The following is an 8,858-nucleotide window of genomic DNA, read 5'->3' as shown; positions in this document are numbered from 1 at the left end:
TGGCTAAGATTCTCAGCTATATAATGAGTTCCTGAAAAGCATAGCCTACAAAGTCACACTTTGACTTTCTTTAGCTGAATTTTTTCTCCATATTAGAAGTCAACATATTATTTTTCTATTTAGATATTTCATATAATATCCAATATACTCCTTTTCCATTGCTCCCTGATTTAAATTCCTACCCAGTGTCACACATATTTTTTTTTTCTATAAATAATTCCATTAGAGTATGTGTTGTTCATATACTCTTTAAAACATGATCAGATTCTAAATGCCAAGTTACTTAAAGAAAACTGAGTTCGTCTTTGCCATACCTGGGTACCACCACAAGAAAACCATCAGTCCTGAAGAGCTTTATACTTCATCATCTTGATCACAGTTTTTCTTAAGTATTAATTTATTAAGATTTGTTTACTTTGAATCCCCTCAGCTGTCCCCTCCCTCTTCTCTTTCCAGTCCCACCCACCCTCCTTTTTCTACACCTATGCCCTTTTTCTAGTTCCCTGATAGGGAAGGTCCTTCCCCAGCTTCTATCTGACCCTAGATTATAAGGTCTCACCAAGGCTGGCTCCATCATCTTCATCTGAAGCCTCATTCTCCAGGCATTGTTCTTCCTGAGTCCTCTCCTGCAGGTGGGCCAGAGCTCTGAGATGAGGGAGAATTTCATAGGGAAATCCCATTTAGAGCTGTGTGCTTTAATATCAGACTCAATGTGCATAATATCACAGACTGTGGGTCTCTGTATGCAATTCCATTTGATGCATTTCTGTGACTACAAGAACATGACACTGATCTATCAGTTGAAGGCAGAGAGTAACATATTTAAATGACAACTTAGGTTTCTTGAAAATTTCCATATCATGACCTGGCCCAACAACTCAATTCACTTCCATCCTATTCCCTTACTGGAAGACTAGTTTGGTCAAAATAGATGGTTTATTGGGACTTTATTCCCCACTATTAGGAAACCTCCTAATAAGTGAATACATACCTAATATTTGTCTTTCTGCATTTTAGTTGTTTCACCCAGGATGATGTTTCCTGGTTCCATCCATTTGCATGAAATATCATGATGTCCTTTTCTTAGAAGAATAATACTCCTTTATGGAAATATTCCATATTTTCTCCAAAGGAGATTGTCAGTCCTATTCTTTAGAACTTGGAAGTTGCTGGGAATTTAATCATTGTATGTAATGACAAACTACCTGTATAACTATGTTCTTTTAGCCTAGAAGTCCCTTCATCTTCTTCCACTTTCTGGTGATTTGAATTGAAATGTTTACTTGAAGCTCATCTGTTTACATGTTGGGACTCTATTGAGGAAATGTCTGAGAAGTGTTAGGAGGTATGGCCTTGTTAGATAATATAATTTCTGTTGGACTTATATTATAAGAGGGTATGCTTTGAGGTTGATATGCTAATGAAAGTGACCAGACCAATAGATTCTCTGTCTCTACGTCTCTGTTGCTTTATATCTTTGATTAGGTCATTCTCTGTCTCTCCATCTGAATCTAATACTTTCTCTCTTGTCTCTCTGTTACTCTCTCTCTCTGACTGTGGCTTGTGAAACACTCTCAGTTCTGCTGAAGGACTACAAGATGACTGCCTGCTGATGTGACATCCTGGATGGTCTCTGTAAAAGTATAAGAAAGCTGCCAATCAAATGCTTTATGTTGGAGGAGTTGGCTTTGTCAGAGAGCATTTTCACAGAAAGTAATTCACTGACTGAGGACATATCTGTACATTTAACCAATACTAATGGAATCTGTGATAATGTGAAAGTCACATGTCAAGGAGAGGTGACTTCAGTAATGACCACTTAAAAGAAATATGTGACACTTTTCCTGTACTAAGTGTATTGGATACAGGAACTGTTGTCTTTCAGTTTTTGCTTTCAGCTTCTCAGATTGAGGCATGTACGGCTGCTCAACCTTTCTCTCAAGCAGGCTGAACAGTTGGCCCCTTTAATAACTGGCTTCTGAAACTCTTACTGGCTTTCACCAGTTTCCTGACATCACTCTCAATCTCAGCCAATCAACACCTGAGAGATTCTTGAGGATTTCATGGAAATGAGTAAACAAACTTTCCTCAGTGTCCAGTCTGTGATCCTGTACACACATGATATTTTCTTGTGAAAAGCAGCAAGCCTTTATATCATTCCTTTATCCAAGTATGACACCTTTACTCCTGTTTACTTCTGTGACAAGGTCATGTAGGAAATGAAACTTTAATGTTCATTTATTTGGACAGATTCCTATGTATGTATGCTTTAAAGTGATGTAGGAATAAGAGGAATGTACCAAATGACAAGGTGGTCTCCTACTGTTGTCTTGGATCTGAAATTTCCTACCTTGTGACTTTGAACTGAGCAGTTACTCATGTACTCACTAAATATACCTTCACATTCTTATTGATATCACAGGATGGTTGGGCCTATGGTTCCCTGGGTTATTGAGACCTTAAAAGTAGGGAAAAGAGGAGACCAGACAATTCCTGGGACTGGTTTGGCTGATAAATAGAAAGATCAGTGCATATAAAAGCAGAACTGAAGGGAAATAAACTATTTTACAGCTGATGTTGATACACACTATTGTTGCCAACCCTCTATGAGCAGGGTTACCTTGGCTGACCTCACTGGATTGGCAGCTTTGTCCTACTTGGTGTTTAGTGAAGAACCCTCCTGGTCCTGGATTTAAATTTAAAACTGGGCCCTTCAGCACAGAGAAATGTGTCAGTGTTATTTGCCTAGGAAACTGGAGAAGCTGTTTCCTTTTTTGGTTCTCCAGGCAAACTGTCTGAACATAGTGTTAGTACCAGGACTGCTTGTTCAGAGGTGCCATCTGAGCTCTTGGGGTCTGAGGTAGCAGTATAAACACTAGTTCATGGCTAGGATTATGTGTTACATGATGAGTTCCTGGAAAGCATACTTTACAAAGTCAAACTCTGCCCTCCTTTAGCAGAATCTTTTCTCCATATTAAAGTTCATTATAAACATTGTAAGCACATTATTTTTATTGCTTATGAGGGAATTGTATGTAGTACACATTACACTTCTTTTCCATTGCTCCCAGTTTCAAATTCCTACTGATGTCACAATAAAAAATCTTTTTTAAAAAAAAATACATCAATTGATATGTTTTGTGCATGAAGTCACTGGAACTTGATCAGATTCTCCCTTAAATAAAACTGAGTTCATCCTTGCAGCACAATGGCACCACCCCCAAGAAGAAGGCATCAGTCCTGAGGGCCTATTGGAACTTTATCCCCCACTGATAGGAAACTTCCCAATAAGCAAATATATACCTTATTTGTCTGTCTTCATTTTAGTTACTGCAATCAGTATGGTTTTTCCTTCAATTTGCATGAAAATGCCTTGATGTCTTTTTCTTAGCCCAATAACATTCTGTTATAGAAATTCTCCAAATTTTTCTAAAAGGAGATTGTCAGAACTTTTCTTTAGTCCTTGAAAGTTGCAGAGACTTTACTCTTGTATTGAATGAGCAAATATCAGGATAACTATATTCTTTTACCCTAGAAGTCCCTCCATCTTCTTCCACTTCCTGGTGAATTGAATTGCAATGTCCCTTGAAGCTAATCTATTTACATGTGGAATTCCCAATAAGGAAATGTCTGGAAAGGGTTAGGATTTATGACATTGTTAGATGATATATTTTTTTCTTGTTTCCTTAATTTCTCCTTTAGCAGAATCTTTTCTCCATTTTAAAAGTCATGGTAAAAGCTGTCAAAATGTTATTTTTATTGATTATGTGGGAAATTCATATACTATGCATTATAATCCTGTTCCATTGCTCCCAGGTTCAAATTCCTACCCATGTGTCACACTAATTCTTTTTCTTAAAACACTTCAGGTATGCATTGTTCATGTACTCATTGAAACATGATCAGAGTCTCAGTGCCAATTCCCTTAAATAAAACAATTCATCCTTGCCACAATCTAGCACCACCACTAAGAAGCCATCTGTCCTGAAGAGCTCTAAACTTCATCACCTTGAACACAGTTTTTTTATGAAATTATTTATTACAATTTGTTCACTTTGTATTGCCTCTGCTGCCACTCCTTCTTCTCCTTACAGTCCTACACTGTCCAGTCCCACACCAACATATTCAGAAAGACACTTCACCAAGCCTCTATATGACAGAGGGCTATTTTCCAGGATATATAAAGAACTAAAAGGTTGAAAAGCATCAGATCAAGTAATCCAATAAAACTGGGAAACAGAACTAAACAGAAAATTCTCTATAAAGGAATTTCCAATGGCAGAGAAAGACTGAAAGAAACTCTCAAAGTCATTACCCTTCAAGGAAATTCAAATCAAAAGGACCCTGAGATTTCATCTTCAATCCCTCAGAGTAGGCAAGATCAAAAACTCAAGTGACATCATATGCTAAAAAGGTTGTGGAGAAGGGGAACCCTACTCCATAGCTATTGGGAATATAAACTTGTACCACTGCTAGGGGGAATGTAAACTTGTACACCACTCTGGAAATCAATCTGGAGCTTTATCAGACAATTAAGAATAGCACTTCATCAAGATCCAGTTATACCACCCCTAGGCATCTATCCAAAAAAGGTTCCAGTAGATAATAAGGATACTTGCTCAACCATGTTTGTAGCAGCTTTATTTTGAATAGCCAGAACCTGGAAACAACTGAAAAGTCCCCCAAATGAAGAATGCTTAGAGAAATTGTGGTATATCTACACAATTGAATATTATGCAGCAATAAAAAACAAGGAAATATTGAATTTGCAGGTCAATCATGAAAACTGGAAGTGAGTTTTCCCAGAAGCATAAAGACACACACAGTATATACCCACTCATATAGACATATAATATAGGATAAACTTATTAAAATCTTTATACCTAAGGAAACTAATCAAGAGGGAGGACTCTGGCTAAAGAGCTCAATCTCCATCCCAAAAGACAAAGAGGATGGACATCAGAAGAAGAAGAAAACAGGGAACAAGGTAGAAGCCTGCCACAGAGGGACTCTGGAAGGCTCTGCACTGCAGACTATCAAAGTAGATGTTGGGACTTATGGCCAACTCTTGGGCAGAATGCATGGAATCTAATGAAAGAAGTGGGAAATAGTAAGATCTAAGATCTAGTGAGGAGAGGAGCTCCACAAGAAGAGAAACTTAACAAAATATTCGGATTACAAGGGTTGTTCCTGAGACTCATACTCCAACCAAATACCAAATACACATGGAGATAACCTAGAACCTTAGCACAGATGTAACCCATGGCAATTCAGTGTCCAAGGGGGTTCAGTAGTAATAGGACCAAGGACAGCCTCTGACATGAACTGATTACCCTGCTCTTTGAAAACCACAGTCTAATGGGGAAGCAGCCTTAGCAGTCCACAGAGGAAGATAATGCAGCCACTTCTGATGAGATCTGATAGAACAGAATCAGAAGGAAGGAGAGGAAGACCTCCCTTATCATTGGATTTGAGGAGGGGCATTCGTGGAAAAGTTGGAGGGATTATGGGAGTGGGAGGAGATGCAGAGCTGTGCACCCGAGGGCAACAGAGACTGGGAATCCCTCTCAGGAGTAAACCCCACAGGGAAGGAAGGAAACAGGGAACTGAATTAGGTCATCCAGTATATCCATAGAAAAGTTCCCACAGACCAGCAGGCCAGTGTGTGTGCCACCAGCCAAGAGACCGGCTCTGTACCAACTATTCCTCACAGACAGAACTGTGCACCCAGAGCACCAGTTAGTCAGAGAATTGAAGTCACTATCGAGAGAAATCTTCACAGGGGATGGACTAAAGCCACCCAGTATATCCCTGGAAAAGGTCCTGCAGACTGTCCAACCCAGGAACCTGCTGTGTAACAGAAAGGCTGCTGTTACCAGGAGAGTGTTACTCACTCACCACAAATTTCTGCTTGGTTACTGGGTCACAGAACCAAAAACTCAGACCTACAATACCTCGGGATTCCTGAGATCGACCTACAGATGCTGCTCCAAGCGGCAAAGAGTCATCCCTAATAAAACTGACCAAACCACTGGATACTCAGGTTACAGCAGCAGATGACAAAAATTTACAGAAAGAAACCCAGAAGCAAGGCAGCTGTCTCCAGGACTTCTCCAGATGAGAGGAGAGCCCTCTCAACTGACAAGGACCACAGTTACCACTCAGGTTTCTATGCATGAGGTGAGCTGTGGCAACTCCTGAAAAACACTGGCCATACAGTGACTATACCCAAATAGCTGAGGAGGCTTCCTTCAGGAAAAACCATTCTCCTGCCAAGGGGATTCTCTCCACTACAGGATTCCAGTAACCACCAGAAACAAACTCCAAACACCTAAGGTATCTCAATGGGTAGAGTCCAGAGTAAAAGCTAAACCAAAAAAGACAGAATTATATGGCATCTCCAGCAACCAGTTATCCACAGGAAAGGAGCCCAGGGACCCCCAGTATAATTGAAATTCAAGAAGATGACCTAATATGTATGCTCATGAAGAGAGTAACAGAGAAAAATAAAATAAAATACATTAAGACCTAGAGAAGGATAAACTCAAAATTATTATGGCATCTGTAAAGAAATAGAGGAAGAGAAAAACAAACACATTATGGCCATCCATAAAGAAAGAGGAGAAGATAAAGAAAAAGATTGTGGCCATCCATGAAGAAATAAAGGAACATGCGGCGAAAAAGGTTGTAGCCTTTAGAGAGGAAATAATCACTGAACGAAATAAAAGAAAAAAGAAAGGATTGTTCAAATAAATAGCTGAGGGAATTGAAGAAAACACAGGAAAATAAAGTCAGACAGGTAAAGGAAATCAATAAAACAGCTGAGATCTGAAGGTAGAATTGGAAAAATTAAAGAAAAAACAAATGGAGGAAATTGCAGAGAGAAAGAATTTAAGGAAGAAAGCAGGAACTACAAAGGTAAGCATAAACAATAGATGACAAGACATGGAAGAAAGAATTTTAGGTGTGGAAGATACAATGGAAGAAATTGATGTATCTGTCAAAGACAATGTTAAATCTAAAAAATTCCTGACACAGAACATCCAAGAAATCCAAGACAGCTTAAAAGACAAAACCTAAAAGTAATAGGATTATAGGAAAAAGAAGAATCCCTGCTCCAAGGCCCAGAAAATATTTTCAACAAAATCATTGAAAAAAATTTCCTCAACTTAAAGAAGAGGCCAATAAGAATACAAGAAGCCTACAGAACACCCAATAAATTAGACCAGAAAAGAAAATATTCCCACCACATAATAATCAAAACCCTAAGTATACAAAACAAAGAAAACATACTAAAAGCTGCACGGGAAAAGGCCAAGTAACATATAATGGCAAGCCCATTAGAATCACACCTGATTTTCAACATAGACTATGAAAGCCAGAAGGGACTGAAGGAATATGATGCAGACCCAAAGAGAACACAGATGTCAGCACAGACTAATATACCCAGCAAAACTTTCCATTCTCATAGATGGAGAAAACAAAATAGTTAATGACAAAAACAAATTTCAACAATACCTACACACAAATCCAGCATTACAGAAGACACTAGAAGGAAAAATACAACCCAAGAAAACTAGCTACTTTCAAGAAAATACAGAAAATAATTAACCTCACTGCAGTAAAACAAAAAGCAACCAAGCACACAAACTTACTACCACAGACAACATCAAAATAAAAGGATCTAACAACCATTGGTCATTAAACTCTTTCAACATCAATGAACTCAATTCTTCAATAAAAAGATACAGACTAACACAATTGAAACATAGACAAAACCACGCAAATTTTATATATAAGAAACATACCTGAAGCACAAAGAGAGACATTACCTGAGGGTAAAGAGTTTTGAGATGGTTTTCCAAGAAAATGGACCCAAGAAGCAAGCAGGAGTAGCCATTCTAATATTTGATAAAATAGACTTTCAACCAAAATTAATCAAAAGAGATGGGGAAGGACACTTCATACTCATCAAGGGAAAATTCCACCAGGAAGACATCACAATCCTGAAGATCTATGCCCCAAATACAAGGGCACACACATTTGTAAAAGAAACATTGATGAAAATTAAACCACACATAGATACACACATTTATAGAGTGAGACTTCAACACCCCACTCTCAAAAAAGTACAGGCCAACAAAAGAGAAATTAAACAAAGAAAAAATGTCTCTAACAGAGGTCATAATCAAAGGAACTAACAGATATCTTCAGAACCTTACACCCAAACACAAAAGAATTTACCTTCTTCTCAGCACGTCATGAAACCTTCTCCAAAATAGACCACATAGTTGGTCACAAAGCAAGCCTCAAGAGATACAAGAAGATGGAAACAATCCCTTGTATCATGTCTGATCACAATGGAATAAAGCTGGGCCTCAACAGCAACAGAAATAGCAAAGAACCTACACACACATGGAAATTGAACAACTTGCTACTAAATTACAGCTGGGTTAAGGAAGAAATAAAGAAAGAAAGTAAATTCTTCCAAGAACACAAGGAAAATAAAGGCACAAAATACCCAAACTTGTGGGATACAATGAACACACTGCTAAAAGGAAAGTTCATATCACTAAGAAGAAATTCAAAACAGCTCATTCAAGCAACTTAATGGCTCACCTAAAAACCCCAGAAAAAGAAGAAACAGACACACCAAAAAGGAATAGACAACTGGAAATAATCAAACTCAGGCTGAAATCAATCAATTAGAAAAAAAAATATAAGAATTCAAAGAATCAATGAAAGCAAGAGCTGGTTCTTTGAGAAAATCAACAAGATAGACAAACCCTTACTTAAGCTAACTAAAAGGCAGAGAGATAACATCCAAATCAACAAAATCAGATATGAAAATGGGGACA

The sequence above is a fragment of the Meriones unguiculatus genome, assembly GCF_030254825.1.
Source record: "Meriones unguiculatus strain TT.TT164.6M chromosome Y unlocalized genomic scaffold, Bangor_MerUng_6.1 ChrY_unordered_Scaffold_23, whole genome shotgun sequence".
Lineage (NCBI taxonomy): Eukaryota > Metazoa > Chordata > Mammalia > Rodentia > Muridae > Meriones > Meriones unguiculatus.
Note: the sequence above shows the minus strand (reverse complement) of the source record.